This window comes from Melanerpes formicivorus, unplaced genomic scaffold (assembly GCF_026170545.1).
Source record: "Melanerpes formicivorus ecotype bairdi unplaced genomic scaffold, bMelFor1.0.p_v2 SCAF_7, whole genome shotgun sequence".
In the NCBI taxonomy this organism is placed as follows: Eukaryota; Metazoa; Chordata; class Aves; order Piciformes; family Picidae; genus Melanerpes; species Melanerpes formicivorus.
The window spans coordinates 4,169,186-4,188,885 of record NW_027142359.1 but is presented as its reverse complement, the minus strand read 5'-3'; the positions used below and the strand labels follow the sequence as shown (position 1 = coordinate 4,188,885).

General features: G+C 44.3%; 1 protein-coding gene across 3 annotated transcripts in view; it reads right to left on the bottom strand.

The window, feature by feature from the left end:
* FGGY (FGGY carbohydrate kinase domain containing) overlaps positions 1-19,700 on the bottom strand; it is a 356,970-nt gene that overhangs the window by 292,242 nt on the left and 45,028 nt on the right. For all 3 annotated transcript variants that reach the window (XM_068140722.1, XM_068140721.1, XM_068140717.1), the window contains exon 4: positions 1,332-1,474. The gene's annotated coding sequence lies outside the window, so the exon portion shown is untranslated. The remainder of the gene's footprint in view (positions 1-1,331; positions 1,475-19,700) is intronic.

Genomic DNA, 19,700 nt, shown 5'->3' with positions numbered 1-19,700 from the left:
GGATCCAGGGAGACCTAATAGCAGCCTTCCAGTACCTGAAGGGGGCCTACAGGAAGCATGGGGGCAGGCTGTTTGCAAAGGCCTGAAGTGACAGGACAAGAGGCAATGGCTTCAAACTAGAGAAGGGCAGATTTAGATTGGATATCAGGAAGAAGTTCTTTACTATGAGGGTGGTAGAACACTGGAACAGGTTGCCCAGGGAGGTGGTTGAGGCCTCTTCCCTGGAGATATTCTTGGTGAGGTACAATGAGGCCTTGGGCAACCTGATCTAGTTGGGGATGTCTCTGATGACTGCAGGGAGGTTGGACTAGATGACCTTTGGAGGTCCCTTCCAGCCTGGACCATTCCATGATTCTATGTACACCATCCTGTGGGATGAATGGTGATGCTGTTTTCCAGGCAAGCAGTTATCACTGCCAGTTTGACTGATGCTTTGAGAGACTCAAGCAAATTATCAAAATGAGCAGAGCAATCAAAACTATCAAACACAAGAAATCTTTAGTTGTGCTTCAGCTCAGAGGGAAGAGGCTCTGCTGCTACTTTGAGTCTTGGAAGAAAAACACTTGACTGCTCAGAGAGAGAATCCAAATAAATCCCATTTCCTTGGGGAACTTCTGTCTTGTTCTCAGCCTGCCTTTAAGATCAGTATTGAAGCTCTTTCACTGGACTTTTGGCTGAAGCCCACCACCTATGTGTTGTTTTCCCATCAGAGAGAAAGCAGCTGTTTTCCCAAGGCCTAAGAAGACCCATCTGACACATTAGACTCAGGGCAGAGCAGGCAGCTTCCAGAACAGGCAGGGAACCCTCCTGACTCGAGGTGACACTACAGCTGAGCTACACAAACAGACCTAAGCTTCTGGTCTTTTTCCAGTGCTCATATTTTTTTAGTTGTTTCCAGCATCTCCATGTTACTAATGACTAAGGCCAAACAGAAAAATATAGAGAAGGAAAACAAAAACCAAACAATAAGAAAGCCCTCTCTCAAAAATACATTCCCTATGCCAGCAGTAATCAGACTTCTGATTACTGGAAGTAGTCTAAGGCCCTGTTTAGCTAGGGGGAAATAAAAAATAAATATCAAAAGCTAACAATAAGAGAATTCACTTGTCCCCAGCCTTTATTGGGAGCTGTAGCCTTTCTACAGAGGGAACTGTCCTCTCAGTTAATGTACCCCCATTAACTGGGCACATGCCTCTCTCCTGGCCCCATGAAGGCACAGACAGAAGACCCATGAGACTGCCATGGTAAAGGTCCTTTTTAAGCAGATGTCACTCAACAACTGAATTCAGACCTTTTAAGCCATTTGAGATTTTTGCCTCCTGTTTACCTACCTCCTCAAAAGCTCCAAAAATGTCTCAGGTCCTCCCAGTTCCAGGAAGATGTGGTGAGGCTCCAACATTTTGCTTTGAGCTCTCCAGACGAAAGGTAATGTTCAAGTGCCAAATACCACAGGTTTCTAGTGGTCTCCAACATCCTGAAAATATGTTATTTTTAGTATGCGGTTGGCAGAGAAAGGAAGTGTTAAATCTTGGACCAGGATCAAATCTGACTGCAAATTAGCAGCTAGGAACATCCTCTTTGATTATTTATTCCACTTTCCCATATCCAAATAGCCCCAGAGGGCTAGTAACAGTGACAATCATTAGGAAAACACCTGATGGTAGCAGGTTAGCACAGAGCATTTGCCTGCCTCTCCCCATGAAAGCATATTAGAGTGTTTCCTCATTTTTGATGAGCAGACTCCTGGGGCAAGCAGGACAGTCTGTCAGAAATGTGCTCCTCATGCTCCACTGCAATTCCTCCACTGCAATGCCTGTGAAAGAGCAGGAGGAGACAAGAAAACCCCAGACAATCCAACTTCCAGATGCCAATTTTAATTTCTCAGAGGGCTTTATGTTGAAAGAATAGCCTACAGAGCCCAAATCAAGTTGCTTGCATTTACAAACACAGCACAAGAAGCACATTATGATGTGTCAGTGCTTGTAGAGGCTTCATGGCCTCTCCTCTCAGTTTCTGCTGGCTTCTTTATAAATTAAGAAACGTGATCTGCTGCAGTTTTAGAAGAATTTTGATCTCAATTACATTTGGCATGGTGCTGGGCCAGCCCTGTTTAAATCTCTGGAGTGTCTGTGGGTAGCAGTCAGCATGAAATCGGAATTCACGCCACTTGCCTGAGGGTGGATGGAGCCTAAGAGAGGGATGGTTGAACAGGACACAGCTCCACCATCATGTTTCTCATTTATTCAATACCAAATCAAAACTGAGATATCAACAACGCTCTTGTGGTGTTCTGAGTTTGCCCACGCTGTCAGACAGTAGCTGTGTCAATGTCTCCGAGTTCTTCAGCACCATCTTCAACAACCAGCACGTCTCCTGCAGCACAGGACCGTCTCACTCATTTGCCTCCTGCCTCTTGTGTCCAAACCTCACCTGCCCGCAGTGCCACATTGGTGTCTCACTCTGTCATGCTCATGCACATTAAAGACAGCAGGCAAGCCTGAGCTCTGAGACAGCAGCTGCATCGGCATAGTCAGTTGCAGAGCAGGAGGGGATCCATGGTGCTGCACTGTAGCTAGCATAGGAACATTTGCTCCCAAGCTGCGGAACATACCATGAAATCCGTTGAGTAAGTTGTCTTCTCAGTAGTGGTCAGTGTGAAGCTATTGGGAACCTTTTCCCTTGGCAAGCTGAGTCTTGGCTGCCATCCCCTCTCACTTACTGAACCAGCCAGGCTTATCACCACCATCAACCTGCTCCTAGCAGCAGAGGTTTGGGGTTTGAGTCTGGTTTTGGCTGCCTTGCTGTAGCAGAGATGAAGACAGCTCCAATATGCACAGAACAGCCTCTACTGAACTACAAAACAACATTCAAACACTGCTCCTCATCCCTTCAACTCCTAGTGTGACTCCAGAGCATCCTATTAGGCCTCGAAAGGGCAGATGTGCCAGGGCAGGGCACTTCCTGCAGTCAAGGAGAACACAGACAACTGTCACACATGCACTGCACGAGAGGCAGCACAAGAACAGCCACAAAAGGAGAAGGGTAGCCTGCAATGTTGCTAACTAATAAGGTCAATACAAATGACATCAACTCTTTTAGGTCAGAACAAATGACAACTGGGACATGCCACAGAAGGCTGCATGGAGAATTCACAGATGTACAGGCAATCTCAATTAAACTGTCCTCCCCTTCCATTCTCCTCTGAATTACTGCTCTAAACCCCCTTAATTATCTAAACTCAATTAGTCTTAGAATATTTGAAGCTTCCTGTTCAGACTAATGTCTCTCTCCTTCCTCATTTGGAGTGCTTGACTTGCATTAAAGAACACTTAAGTGCCTGTAGTAAGGAGAACTTTACAAAGGCAGGTCAGTGCTTCAGGATATTCACAATCTCCCCTCTATCCTTCCAGTGTCTGAGAAGATCATGCACTCAGTCTATGCCTGTAACCATCCAGACGAAATTCCAGCATCTCTGACATGGCTTTTTTTTCCCCTTCCTAACACTTCAAGCCAAACATTTTCATTGCTAGTAGCAACTATCATCCATTGCAGCTATTTTCACTCCTAAAGATTTCCGTATGTGCTCCAAAATTATTTGCAAAGTAGTAATTTTCTATTATTGCCATTATTATTCCTGGGAACAGAAAAAAAAACAACCCAGGGTGTTAATTCCAAAGAAAAAAAAAGAACGTTGGTGGCAGAGCAGATAGTAAGTAACAAGACAATAGAAGGAAGCAGTTCAGAGATTCCCTTTCATTTCAGTGATGTGACTTCTTTGTGCAGACTGAACCTGCACATTTTCATTCAAAGGGAGCAATAAAGTCACTGAATTTGGAGCCTCTGCAATGATGGAGACTAATGTGAAAACTCCTCTCACTGTGCATTTCCTTCACTTTCTATTAGAGGCTGCTAAGAAACTTTTACTATGAGGCTTTGTGCCCCCCTTGTAGCCTGAGTATCCCTTTCTCCCTACAAAACACGTGTGAATATAAAGCCTTTCCAAGTGGGGAAACCCACAGGATAAGGGCCCAAAGTGTGACCAGCAGGAGGTGATTCTGCCCCTCTTTTCTATTCTTGTGAGACCATACCTGGAGCATTGCATGCAGCTCTGGTGCCTCCAGCATGAAGATGATCAGAGGCTGGAGAACCTTCCCTACACAGGGACAGGCTGAGAGCTGGGGTTCCTGAGCCCACAGAGGAGAAGAGTGGTCTTCCAGTAGCTGAAGGGCACCTACAAGAAAGCTGGGAAGGGACTGTTTAGAAGGGTTTGTAGCAATAGGATGAGGGGCAATGGGTTTGAGCTTGAGGAGGGCATATTTAGACTGGAGATTAGGAAGAAACTCTTTACACTAAGGGTGGTGAGACACTAGAACAGGTTGACCAGGGAGGTCATGAATACCTGCAAGGTTTGCCTTGATGCTATTTGATCATTTGCACAGGGAACTGGCAAAAAAAAAAAAGTAGTTTCTGCTCCTCCCAACAAGGTTTAGAATTAAAAAAAAAGGAGGGTTAGCTGCAAGGACATGTAGGAATGGACCTTTCAGCTTCATTATCTTGATTCCATCAGATCTTTAGATGCAGTTGTGTAAAATACGTACATTGAGTTGAAAAAGAGCTGTTTCAGTTCAGCTTAAACCTATTTCAAAAAAGCTTGAACTGACCTTAAATAGATTTAGCTTGCTTAACAGGTTGCACTAAACAAGTATCCCATCTGTACTTAAAGCAGCTCACTGATGCCTCATGCAAGCAGTCTCTCAAGGATAGGAAGCTGAAGCACAGATTAAGAGCATTGCTCAAGACTAAATAAGAAATCTCTGGGCAAGCCAGAACTGAACCTTGTCTGAGTCCCGATTCAGCACATTAACCACAAAGCTGTCTCCACTGCCTGTGCCATAGCTGCAAACTGCTCCACGAGAACTCCATGGGGAACCAGACACCTGACTAAGGTGAGAAGCAGGATAATCCTTTTCCTGTTCAAGAGGGAATCTCTCTACAACCTTCCACAAACACAATTGTTCTGGTCCAGAACTGGCTGGAAACAAGAACTTTTTGCAAGCACTGTTGCAGTTTTAGCCTTTAGTTTTATTCTTGCATTGGGATAATATTGATGTGGAAAAGTAGACCAAATAAGGCCCCTTTCACCAAAGCCAAAGAGAAAAGTCAGGGAAAATAAAAATAATAGCAGACACAAAACTTTCTCTCCCACATCCCTTAGAAGTGCTCTTACTGAGCACACCATCCATCCTCTCTAGTCTCAGATCTTCATGTCCAACAATGTCTGCCCTCCAGAAGCTTTATCTCTGAGAGAAGAGGGTTTCCAAGAGACCAGTTTCTTTGAAATTAATACATTTCTACCTAAAGTTCTGTTCTTGTCCCAGCAGTAGAGTGACATTTTCTTCAGGCATATCACTACAGGAGGAGGAGGAGGAGGCCATAAACCATGTTAGTCCTGGTCCACAAGATACAGATCAAATACTGTGTCCAGTTCTGGTGTCCACAGCATTCGAAGGAGACAGAGCTGTTGGAATACATCCAGAAGACCTCTGCTATAAGGATAGTCTGAGGGAGCTGGGGTTGTTAAGCCTAGAGAAGAGAAGACTCTGGGAAGTACCTTAGAGCTGCCTTCCAGTATCTGAAGGGATCCTACAGGAAGGCTGCAGAGGGACTTTTCATAAGGGTATCTGGAGACAGGACTAGGGGGAATGGTTTGAAGCTGAGAGAGAGTAGGTTTAGACTGGATATTAGGAAGAAGTTCTTCAGTAGGAGGGTGGTGAGACTCTGGAACAGGCTGCCCAGGGAGGTTGTGGATGCCTCCTTCCTGGGGGTGTCCAAGGCCAGGCTGGACGACGCCTTGAACAGCTGAGTCTAGTTGAGAGGCATCCCTGCCCATGGTGGGGAGGTTGGAGTAGGTGATCCCTGAGGTGTCTTTCAACCTAAGTTGTTCCATGATTCTATAAAATCATGATGCACAGCATCATTTTGTGCAGTCTAAAGTTGAAAATGTCTTGCAGGCTTGCTATTGTGGAAATGGCCCATTTGTCTTTTTGGGTCATGTTTTGAGGTTGGATTTTGTTTGGTTGGTTTGGTTTTGTTTCATTTGATTGTTGATACACAGAGAAATGATTAAGTTTTTAATTAGTTTTCTACATTTTTTAGCCTTCACTCTATAATGTATTCCTCACATGAACCAGGCAAGAGATTAACTGCTCTTTCGGATGGGCATCAATTTGTTGTTGTGCCCTTTTCACCTTTCTCGGGGAATCCATGCACAGGGTTTAGAAGATGAGAACTTAGGGTCCCAACTTCCAAAAGCCCATTCGGGCTCCAACAGCTAGCACTGAAAATGCCAGTTTGCCATTTTATCAGAGACATCTCTGCAGTCTCAAATTCCTATAAAATGTTCATCCTTACAGGTATGAAACACTCTTCAGTTAAAATGTTGTCCCTTATGCAAATCATGAAGCCCTATAAGCAGTGATTATTTCAGTACCCAGATGGGAAAAGGAAACCTTTTGGCTCTGACTCAGGTAAGAGCCTCCTTTCTCCAATAAAGCATTGTGGAAAAGACTAAAGTAAAGCTAAAACTATAGAAACCAAAGTTGTTCTAAGAGCTTGTGAAGACAGACGAGAGTCATTACATTATTTATGCACACAAGGGTACTGGAATAGACAGGATTAGATGATTTGCCCAAGATCAAACAATGAGTCAGTGACACAGTTTTCTGCTGTCCAGTGAAAACACGGATGTACAGTAAGCTGAAAAGAATTCATTTATTCCTCATATCAAAAGGATAAAGGAGAGAGCATTCCCTCTGCTCTCCAAGCTCGTGGTTCCAATAAGTGTTGATAGAACTGAATTTGGCAAGCAGGAAATTAGCTGCACTAGTCACATATGCAAAGCATTTGCTGAAAACAAAAATCTTGGGTTTCCCAATTAGCGACAGTTTTCACTTGCCAAAGCCACAGGCCTATCTATCACAGCACCAATTTACTCCTTGCTGCTTTCTTGAGAAGTTCTTGAGAAGGCTACAACCTATTCACTGTCCAAAGCACAGCGTCATCAGTCAGAACATTGTGCAATGCCAGAACCTTGCCTCACATCTGTGTTCAAATTGCATGGACTCAGTTACTTGGTTTCAGTCGACACCAGCTTAGATGGTGAGGCTGTGAATTGTTGATGGATCAGATTTTAGGGGGCTTGATAGGATCAACATGAAGAAGGAACAATTCAGCTGAGGGCTTGTCAACCCTCAGGATGCCCTGAAGTGGGCCATATCCTCCCATAAATATTTGCACAAAAATCCTGCTGACCTCAGTGGTGGCTCTCAGTACAAAATGATGGCAGGATGTGGTCACAGTGATCTTTCTAATAATAGGTTTTCCATTGAGATCAATGGACACTGGGCCTCACTTCAGTGCCAAAGCTTGGTTCTCAGCTCTAAAGACAGACATTGTTTTCCTGCAGCAGGGAGCACATAATTGGCAAATTTACTTCTGGCAAGGGCAGAGGTTTATTTTTAGTGCTGAATAACACCAAAAAATGTCTGATCCTAATTAAGAGAGTGTCTTCCTTCTGCATACCTAAAAAAAAATGTCTTCCAATGCTGCTGTTTGAAAAGACACACAGAAAACATGAATATATCCATACTTAAAGTCAGACAGAATAAATGAATACCACTTTTCTGTTATCTGAGTGCAGTTCTAAGGTGAGTTTCACATGTATGAAAGTAGCAGGTGCTCAGGTCTTCAGGAAAGTCAGTTCAACTTAAAATAGATGTTGAAGACCCAGGATCCCAAATAAGTTCCTCACTGGCACATTCCTAAGTCTGTAGGCAGCAGCCTTCAGTCCATTTTTCCCAAGCCTATCCATTCCTTGGTGTTCATTACAGCTTTGATGCCTATATGTAGAAATCCTTATCTTCAGGATACTAAAGGATGACTAAATGTTTTCCAGTGTTTTATTTGTTATCTCTGTTCAACTTTTAACTGATTTTAATCTTGTGGTTCTGCAATACAGATAAGAAGCAGCCTGCCAAGGAAATAAGCATTTCACAGGTTAACAGCACAGCTGTACTAAAGAGGAAGCAGGATTGTTTTCTGCCTTATTTTCTGGAAAATGTTAAAACAATAAAATGAATGAGAAGCAGTGGAGAACAAGTTGTAAAGGAGCTAATTTCCTGCTCACAGCAGCTCTGATAAATTTCAGTCTTGGATGACAGGGGCTGTGGAGGGCGATGGGAGGGGCGGCTCTCTTCCTGGAAAGCCAGACAGGATAGGATTGATTTGAGACTTCTTCAGTGCCAGAACAGCTGGTATTGGCTAATCATCAGAAAACAGAGATTTCAGCCTACAGGAAGTGGAGAACAAGGAAGAGTCTGAATCAAACCTTCAGGTTCCAAATGTGTAAACCAACAAAATAATAACAACACACACACGCACGAAAAAAGCAGCGCCCCTGCTCACACACCAGCCTCCTGCTCACACACCAGCCTTCCTGGAGACTGACAAATGCCGAAGGAAGTGCCAGTGTCCTGACTAACAAAAGAATCCTGAAACGCTGCAGGCTCCGATGCCAGCAGCGGCAGAGACGGCACCCAGTTGAAGTGGGTGGCTGCCTGAGAGGGCTGCTGCCGGATGGAGCGGCCAGCTCAGCATGAATCATGGGGCCAAGGATTCCTTCGGTCCGGAGTGATCAGCACAACGCAGGAACTCCCTTTTTTTTATTATTATTATTTTTTGTTGTTGTTGTTGAGGTTTTTTTTTTATTATTATTACTTGACTAAATACTTCTGAGAATATTTGAGAGACCATCGGTTTCCTTCCTGATGTGCTCTGTGGGCATGCAGCTGGCAGATGACTCCTCATGGGTGGCACAGTGTGTATGTGAGCGAGAGCATGAACGCGGCAGCGTGAGGTGCCAGGGACAGAAATCCCCTGGGGAGCCCACACAGACACCCCTTTGACTGCCTGTCAGAAATCTCCCTCACAAGGGGATCCGTTCATCCAGGTCATGTGCTTTGGACACAGACGAGATTACTGTGAGCCCACCCTACTCCCTCCCACAAGGAGGAGTGACTCCAGCTCCCTGGTCCCAAGGCTGGAAGCAGGACAGAAGGTAACATTTTCTTACATTCCTCCAAAAAACTACAGGAGCTCTTTAATTAGGCAAAGCTGGCTTTGGTTTATTGACTCCTCTTGCCCCAGAATGGGGAGTTCAAAGGCTTCTACTAGGGTGACTATGTAACCTCACTCTCATCTCTGTATGTCTGGGAACTATTGGAACCAGGGTGCCTTGAGTCTAGGAAACAACTTGAAATTATTCTGACCAACCATTCAGAGTTTTAGTCTCTCTATACAGCCCAGGTCTGTTTTCAAAGGTAAGGTGAACATGGTACAAGCTATCCTCTCTCAGTACTTCTTCACTGAAAGGGTTATCAAACACTGGAGCAGGTTGCCCAGGGGGTGGTTGAATCACCATCCCTAAAGGTGTTTAAAAGACTCATAGATCTGGTGCTAAGGGACATGGTTTAGCCCCACACACGGTAGAGTTAGATACTGGTTGAACTCCACGATCTTAAAGTTCTCAATCAAAACAATTCAATGAAATGTGGAACACTGATCACAATCTCCAGATAAGAGATGACCACTGTGGCAGTTGTTAAGTCCAAAAGACTTACTCAGCACCAACTCCATTCACTGGTATTACCTTTTGACACGTCCCTTTAAATAGATCAGGAGGAAGAAGATGCAGCACCATTCTGACAGCCTGACCTGACTTTCTGAAAGCTTTTTCTACCTTCCACTGCTCTGCTGCTGAGCTTCCTCATTCATTGTCTAAGCCCCTTCCAGCATTGCTGGATGGTGATCTTGTGTCTGCTCTTTCCCAGTAGCACCATCTTGCCCAGCCTCAATCTTTCTCCCTCTTAGCTGCCCTCTCTCCCATCAACAAGCTTGATTCTCTCCATGTTTTATTTTTCTCCATTAATTCTTTGTAGCGTTTTCCCATATTTGACTCCTCTTCAAACGCAGGGGACATTTCCTGATGAAAATCTACCTCTAGAAACTAATTCCATCCATTTCTGTGCTGCCATCTTTCTACATCTAGAAAATCAGATCTAATTTAGCTGTAATCCGTACTACTCCTGATCTTAGCAGTCTTTTCAGCAACTTTGACCTGCTCTCAAAACTTTCTGCCCAAATACTCCCTTGCTTCTATCCCCACTTGTCTCTCTGCGTTAGACCTGGCTTATTGCTTCCAAGAGATAAAGCGATGGCACACAATGTGTTCTTCTTGTCTGCCAATAAGGCCCTCTCACATCCTATGAAGAACCCCCTTTTCTGCTTTCCCTCTAGCCTCTCCACTGATCCACAAATCAGTCTTGTTTTCTTTTGTTCACCCTTTTCTTCTGGCCTAGTGCTTCTTTTCTTTCTCTCTACCGCACATGCCTGTGCTTGTTTAAATTTCTGCTAATTTTAAAGAACCTAAATCCATTCTTTGCCCAGCTTTGCCTTTTTCAGTACTGTCCACTCAAGAGTCCCCCATCTCCCACCTCTTCCTTCTATTTCTAAGATCACTGAGCTCACTATTTGCAACAACATTGAGATTTCTCTTCTTCCGTGTTCATGCCAGACTCTACTCAGTCCACCCTCTGCTCTTTGTTCCATCAAAATAATTCTTCTCTCAATTTCAAAAGGCACTTGCCCAAGTTTCAAATCAAGACTCTGTCTTTTCTCTCCATGGCTTCTCAGTCAACTTCAGCACTTCTAATCAAGCTCTCCTAGAAGCCCTGTCAATTTATATGATTCTTTAATTATTATTCTTCTCCCACTCCCATCCCTCTGTATACATGTTCTTAATGAGGATCCATCCACTGGCTTCCTGTTACCCATCTTTTATGGGCTTCTCAGTTTCCTTCTCTACACAGAGCAGAAGCAAAGAAATCTCACCCTCAGCCATCTCATCCATTAAAAACCAGAGCATCTCTATGCAGACAGAAATCCTTCTGCACTCCAGACTTTCAACCCAAGTTCAAGTTCCATCAAATACATGCCAAGTGCATCGGGAGGACAGAGTTAAAACAAAAGGAAGGAATGTGATGTTTGAAGAGAGTGTATCACCAGCTTGAAAACAACAATGAAGATGCCCAGCACAATTTTTTTTGCCATATTCTAATAAATTTATTACATCTTTGTGAGCAAAGAAATGTTTCTGAAGAACCTGGTATCCTAAGAGTGGCTGCAGAGGCAGTCAATGTCCCCCTCTAACCTTGCTTCCCACCAGTCATGGATTGAATTGAACCTGCTGCTGTTACTCACACCATGCTGCAGGCATGACAGCTTCAAAAATGAAAGTGCTGACTGGAGCAAAGTATTATGGGGCTTGAAGTTCAGATTGCAACATGAAAGGCTTCCTGTTCTGGTTACTGCTTTCGGGTTCTGGGTTTTTTGGGGTCTTGGTCTTTTCCACTGGGATGGCAGGGGGAGAAGGAGGAATGAGGGAGTAGTTTTCTGGCTTGGGCTTTTGGCTTGCTTGCTTCTGTTTGTCGCTGCTTTGCACTGTGCTGCTTGTGCAAACAGGCTAAGGTAATTATGAAGTTTGCACCATGTTTGTACCATGCTGTTGTACCATGTTGATCTGATTTTTGATTGGTAAACTCTATTCTTATTTCACATTTTGGTGTGGTTTGGGGGGTTTTGTTGTGGGTGTTGGGTTTTTTGTGTGTGTGTGTTTGTTGGGTTTTTTTCCTCAATCCCATGGATTTTTGTGTGTTACTTTTCCCTCACTTCCGTGTTGGGAAAATAGCCTGGTTAACCCACTGGCTCAGTTTGACCTGTTTTGTTCTGATTCAAACCATCACACCACCTTTTTCCATTCACTTAAGGAAACAGCTTGCAGATCACACTGCTCTTTGTACTTGGGTTTAGGATGACAAGCAAGTCCAGCAACTGCAGCAAGTTGGTTATGGTATCCCACATTGGGTCAGGAGCCTACTTGGCTAACAAAGTGTAACTACTGATAAACTTCCTGGTCATGCCTATTTAGCCCTGCTCTGCCATGGCTCCTGAATTAATCCAGCATGAGTGAGCTGTGGATTCATGGTTAATTGCTCACTGTTAACAGAAAAATGGTTTGTGAATGAGCTGTGTTAATCCCAAAGAAGGGTGTCTACAATTTGCAGTGGTTACACTGTACTCTCTGAACAGGTGTTTTGCTTCCACAGTGTAATTCTGCTTCTGCTGACAGCAGAAGAGGCTGCATCTTTGTGGAGTGACAATATATCATCCTTTCTACCCACATTATTTCTCCTTCTGCCCAAATCATACAAAGATACTGATTGATCAAAGATCCAGCTGTCACTTATCAATTAGAAAAACCTGGAATGGTTAAGGTAAATGCAACAGACTAAACAAATCAAAGCAAAAAGTAAATCCTTCACATCTGTATTTCTGCTGTGTCTGAAAATGCAGTGATTGTGACCTGCCACAGGAGATAAGTCCTTCTAGAGCAACATCATATAAACAACCCTCAGCCCCTTTCTGTGGTTTCAATACTAATATCCACAAAAGTATCACTTATCTCCCCATCCTAAAGTGATTCAGTCTAAAGCTGTGACCAGAGTTCACCTGACATCTCCAAATTTCATTGCGAAGGCTGAAAGAGAGTATTGGCCTTTACAACAAAACGGCAGTGTGGTGGCTCCCTAAACCATTCCTCAGGCTTCTAAGACTCAGTTGCCTTCACTGGACCACCACTTCAAACCTCAACTTTGCTGACTGGCTTAACAATTTGTTCCTCCTATCATGTGACAAGTTTTTGAAGCTCGCATGTGTAATGGGGCATTGGCTGCTAGTATGAAAAGAAGAAGGAAAAAATAATCTAGTTTAACATGCGGTTCCAATTGTCTGGAAACCAGAAACATCTGTGGGAGTCATGAGCAGTTGATTAGTGGAGTTCATTTCTAGGGTAAGGCTTCAGAGATCAGCTCTTCTATCTAACTATATCATTGCAGTCACTGGAAGCATTACAAAGAGTTACAAAGAATAGGCAGGAGAGACAGAAACAGTTTCTTAAGGTGCTGGTATCCCTAAAAGCCAGCTATAATGCACCAGCCTCCAGCTCTGCTTTAGGCGACACCAGTGTGTGACACCAACAGCTGCACTTAAACCTTGCTTCATCCACAGCACAGAATCACAGAATGGTAGGGATTGGAAGGGACCTCCAGAGGTCATCCAGTCCAACTCCCCTGCCAGAGCAGGATTACCCAGGGCAGATCATCAGGAACACATCCAGGTGGGTTTTCAATGACTCCAGAGAAGGAGTTTTTGAAGCATATAACTAGGGACTGTAAAAACTCTTTTGGAAGACAAAGCACAAGTTTCAAGCTGTCCAAGTGAGCACATCTCTTACTTGCAAGGTAATCAGACCAAGTTGTGTTAAGCCTATCGGTCAAGGCAGTGACAAAAGCATGAGTTGCTTTTTCAGATGCTGCTTGGGTTTCAAGCTAAAGGTTTTCCAGCTCATTACACTGACAGAAGGATAACACCTTAGAACATGACAGACTGCAGAACTGGACAAAGGGCAACCTAATGAACCTCAACAAGGGTAAGTGTAGAGTCCTACACCTGGGGAGGAACAACATCACGTACCAGTACAAGTAAGGGACTGACCAGCTAGAAAGCAGCTCCATGGAGAAGGACCTTGGAGTCCTAGTGGACAAGAAGTTATCCATGGGACAGAAATGTGCCCTTGTGGCCAAAAAGACCAATGGTATCCTGGGGTGCATTAGGAACAGTATGTCCAGAAGGTCAGGGGAGGTTCTCCTCTCCCTCTACTGTTCCTGCAGAGACACATCTGGAGGATTGTGTCCAGTTCTGGGCTTCCCAGTTCAAGAGAGACAGGGAACTACTGGAGAGAGTCCAGCGAAGGGCTGTGAGGATGATTAAGGGACTGAAACATCTCTCTTATGAGAAAAGGCTGAGAGACCTGAGGCTGTTTAGCCTGGAAAAGACCAAGAAAGGATCTTTATTAATCTTGATAAATATCTGAAGGGTGGGTAACAAGAAGGGGCCAGTCTGTTTTCAGGGATGCCCTGTGATAGGACAAGAGGCAATAGATACAAACTGGAACACAGGAAGCTCCACCTCAATATCAGGAAAAACTTCTTTACCATAAGGGTGACAGAGCCCTAGAGCAGGCTGCCCAGAGATGTTGTGGAGTCACCTTCTCTGGAGATTTTCAAAACCCACCTGGATGCATTGTGTGTGCCCTAGGTGACCCTGCTCTGGCAGGGGGGTTGGACTCAATGACGTCCAGAGGTCACTTCCAACCCCTACCATCCTATGATTCTGTGAGAAAGCAGAGGTTAATCAGCAATGCTAATCCAGCCCACTTGCATCCAAAGCTCCGGTGATAAGGAAGATAGCTGAGCTGTACACAGTGCTTTCATTAAGGCTGCTGGTGCAGATCTGTGTGCTTAACACCACAAGCTTTGGCATCCAGGAGTACAAGAAACTGCCAGGAAGAGGATGTCTTTAAGGTTAAGCCTCTCTTTCATTAGCTTGAATATCTAATTGAAGGTTTACAAGGAATCTTAGCCTGAGACCTTGTTCAATTCCTGGTGTCAGTGGCCTGACCTGACCTCCTGATTTCCTTGTGCTCCATCTGCATCCACCTGTCACCTTGTGCACATTCCCCATCCTGGACTGGGGTACTGTTATGTTAAAAAGAAACAATGTGGTAGCAAGCAATTGCACTTCCCCTCCCAAATTCACCATCTTGTCTTTTTAAAATCATAAAGTAGCAAACACAAAACAAGTTGGAAGATTGGTGAGGTTTGTGTTCAGGTGCAGAGTTTGATTTACCACATTTCACAATCCTCCCATCAGTTTGGGATGACTGTTTTATGCAGAAATTCAAAGGCTCTTTTATCACCAAGGACAAACTTCCAAGATGCTTCAGGTAATGGCAGTTACTGATGGATACTCAGGGGGTTGAGCTGCTTTCAGTCTACCCTAAAGCAGAAGAATCTCTTCTCACTTTTTAAAGTAAAAAAATGCAGGTATTATCAGATGTCCCTAAAATAGTTTCCAGCAGAACAGATAAAATTTTGGCAAGTATTCTTCTATCTTTAAGAAGATATCACACATCCACTCCTGAAATCTCTTCCAAGCTTTCCAGTTCTCTGTAAGATTATTTGAATATTCCTTTCATTAAGACCCTGCCATATGCCTGTTTTCTCTTTCCTAAGCTTACAAGTGAGCGAAGAATTCACCCTGAAAGCATTTTCTTCAGATGTCAGTGAGAGCAGAGATGACCACTGTCTCTAGCCAACTGATCTGATCATCCTTATCTAGTTGAACTTGTAATTGACTTCTGAACCCACATGGTACAACATGTGGTGAGCCTCTGTGGAATGAACAAAGTCCAAGCATCAATCTAGTTTGGCTTTTCTAAGTACACAGTGTGGATCCTCTTCCCAGTACTCATTCCATGGGATGTAGAGTCCAATTGTTTTATCCAAGGGCCTTTAGCTGCCCCTGATGACTCTCCTGTAAGTCTCACACACTCTTCCCTGTAGCCCCAGCTGGAGAAGGAGCCCAGCTCACTGTAATCGTGGTGGGTTATGTGATAGTGAAAACACAGCAGATCAGACCAAATGTGAGTTCAGATGGGCAAAGCCTCCCTTGAAAACCTGTAATTGTATCAGCTGTGTTCAGATTACCTTGTTTCAGCTTCCTTACAGCTCTATCAGATGCTCTGGGTCACATTAGATCCTCTGGAAAAATATAGGATCTAGGCAGATGCCTCCCTTCTAAACCACACAGCTCCCTCAGACCAGCTTGCTCTCTATGAACTAGACTGGCCCTTCACCTAAACCTCCCTCTGTGGGAAAGGTACATCCATCTCTTCTCCCCTCCCACATAGCCTGAGATTTCCTATGTGAGGTCTCCCCCTTTGTTTCTTAAACAAATCTTTTTTTACAACCCCTTCATGGCATACATCACTTATCTTCTACAAAGTCAACTGAGCTCACTGGATGCAGCTCAGACAGAACATGAAATCCCAAAACCTACAGACAGAGCTCTATGCCTCAAAAGCTAATTACTGACCTAACAAACTCAGGCCCTTGGCAGGTGCCATTGTTTCAGGCCACAAGCTACTTGAACGTGAGCATTTGTTTTCCTCTAACAGAAACAGTTCACAACTGGCTAACTTGGCACATGAGCAGACAAAGCTGAAGTTCAACCACAAAAGACCAACAGACCTGCCCTACATCACTCCTATTAGGTCTAGAGATTCCCACTCCCTTGTTAACAGCTCTAGATAAGTGCCACCTTCCATCCAAAACTGCCAGCACCTTCATGGATTGCCAGTAAGATCTAGTGACAGACTTTATTGCTGCAAAGACATCTTATGATAGAAAAATTCCATTGCATCAGCTTCCTAATATCATAAAGTTAACTCAAATTTATATAAAAGACCCAAGTTCCCCAAAACTATTGCTGCTGCTGCACCTCTAGCTCCATGATTAGGCAAGAAACACGGGCTGAGATGAAAGAGCTTTGGTGAGCCACAGCATTATCAGAGGAATCCTTGGGGACTCAGATGTTAGCTTTTCCCCACCATGATTTATGAACAACAGAAACCTCTAAACCATCTGCTCATTGGTGAGTGAGCTGTGGTACAGCTCTGTGCACCTGTGCCTCAGAGATGGAAGAAGATGCTCTGAGTCAGTGCAGAAAGACAAACAAGTGGAAGGCCCAGTTCTGTCCTTCTTCCACATCACCCAGGGATGCACACTCAGGGTCTCTCAAACCACAAACAACAGAGTCACTGCAGTACTCCTACAGAAAACACACCAGCCTTGGACGAAGAGTGGCTATCTCATTATTTGGCTTAGGAAGGACAAATAACAGCAACACGCAGCTGCCAGGATCTGTCTCATTTCTGCCTTCTCTTCCCCAAAACAGATGGAAACAACTCCTGCAGGAGGCTTTTGAGCAGACAGAACAAAGGGAAGGGGCACATTCCTTCCAGCACTGAAAAAGCCTCTGGGAGCCACAGAGCACGTGGAGCAGAGGAGGGGCTGCTTGGTTTCGATGTCTGTATCCGTTATGAGTAAGCCAGCGGTGCCCTGACAAGATGGCCTGAAGAAACTGAGGTGTGGCAGCTCTTTGGCACAGCAAGAGAGGGCCCAGAGGCCTGCACAGAGGATTTCCTCTAGGATAGGCTGAAGTATGAGCCAAGGCAGAAGGTTCCTGTGCACTGTGAGACAGGCTCTAGCCTCTGCCAGAGCTGTGTGACTCATGGGGGGGGGGGGGGGGGAGGCAAGACTTGGCAACCTGGGCTGTCTCACACAGTACCAGGTTTTGTTCTCCACTGGACAACCTAAGACCTACGTGGTCAAACTCTTCAGTAAAGGCCTGCAGTCCCTGTCACCTTATGTTCATCTGCATAGCAATGCCTCACATCACTCAATTCATGCTGCACAGAGGGCTTGATGTGTCCTGATTCTTCCCTGCTCCAGCTGCCCAAGCAATGGTCAGCAGGCTGCAGAGGAGTGATGGTGGTGAGGCTGAGAGCCTCCTGCTCTTTTTTCCCTGCAGCAGTCAGATCTGCCAGGTCCCTGAAGCTGGCAACATCCGCCTGGGACAGGATGTCACTCCCACGCAGCACAGCAAAACCAGGACTGTGATTCACGAGTGGAACCACTTCCCTTGGGACAGCTGTAATGGCTCCCATTTCCTGCTCTCTACCCTACCCAGTTTTTAAGGTTCCCAGCCTCACCACAAGAATCAGACATCTTGCACAACAGCTGCTGCTTTGCTGTAGTTTACAGCCCAGCACTTCAAGGTGTTTCTGGTTAGTACCTTTAAAAGCTGGGCTGTACCTGTTTGTGATGAAAGCCCTAGAAAACGCCCCCATCCTTTCGGTAAACTCCTTTAGTATCACCTTTAGTTGCTCTTAAGGCCCACCAAAAAACTCAGGACCCATGAGTTGTATTAAGCACTCTGACACTACTCTATTACTACCACTATATACATTGTACAACCTAGAGAATACAGAGAAGGTATCTCACAGGCCTGGAGACAACACACTATATTTTCCTACCCAGCCCAAATAAATCCTTAAGCCATATTTTAAAAAGCCTAATCATACACTGTCAAGTTTTTGGCAGGCCAGATCAGATGTTCTTCATTAGATCTTAGTTAAAAGTGGGTAACATACACGTGGTCTAGCTCCTGCCACACACTGAACACCTGGACCTGTGACTAGCACTACCATGTATGCAAAGCAGCACACTTGATTGAGTAACCATATTTAAAGGACAGCATGACACCTACTTAAAATTTCACTTCAGTGGGACTGACTTTGTGATTAGAGCTAAGCAGGTGACAGTGCCCAGGGCTACAGCCTTTTCTGAAAGGCAACCATCTCAAAAAGGATCAAAGTACGATACCCCAAAAGAAGATACAAACTCAACATTAATAATTTTCACAAATCACAAGACCACAGAGTAATTCTTGTTGAAAGGGGCCTCAAAAGGACAGCTAGTTCAACATCCTACTCAAAAATATGGTCAACTCTGAGGTCAGACCAGGTTACTCAGGGCTTCATCCAGTCCATTTGCCTTTAGGATGTCTACTGCAAGCACTGAAGAGTCCAGCATTGTATTAAAACAGAAGGATTTACAATAAGTGAAAAAGAAACAATAACAGTCTTAGAAATGTCAATGAATATGATCCACAGGACACCAGGAGTCAATTAACAATGAATGTTTGCCCAGTACTAACTCCTCTGTTCTGATTTCCAACATACTATGTTAAGGCAACAAGAAGTGAGCTGAGTTGTAGTGGTTGATTCTCTAAGTTTGATTTTCACAAATGGCAATGATATTGACAGCTCAGAACACATGACCTCCTACTGGTTATGCTGAAAACCACTTACTATGAAAGTGTGCTTGCTTACTGAGCAAATACACTGCCACTAAAATGTTAGCTTTACATAAACTACCTCCAGAGCCCATCCCTGGAAGTAATGATCTATTTGTTCAAGATTCCTTAGATTCTTAGTGACGTTTCCTGATAATGGTCCCATTTCCAAACACAGATTATATTTCATATGCATGGTTTAACAACAGTACTCTGTTCTAGAGTGTGCTTTAACCTGCCTTATCAGAATTGCAGTTCAATTCCTCACATGGTTAAAGGGCAAATTCAGATACCTTTAGTCACCTTTTTCCACAACAAGTCTCACTGAATTAACTGGAGATTGATGATTAGAGAATGAACAAAGAGCTCAGACTGCACTCAGGGCTAACAGGAGGATAACCACTAGACAGCAGGACTTCAGAGCACCCCTGGGATAAAAGGGACCCCAGGTTTTCTAAATTTCACCTTCAAAAGATTCACAAGTTTTCACTGTTATCAGCATGGCTAAAGCAGTAGAACCTTCTGAGATAGGTAGGTTTCTGTGTTCTGAAATGTGATTCTACAGTTCAGCTTAGTTCAGCTAATGGAAGCAGAAGGCATCCTCGGTTTCCACAGTTTAGTCTGCTTTCACAGTACAGTATGGAAGAGAGGATGCTTTGCAGGAAAGTTGTTTTTCACTTTAAAACTACATGTGGGCACTTTCTGAATTCAGAATAAATAACACTCTTCTGGCAGTCCTCCCACTACCACTTCATGTGTGTCTTCCC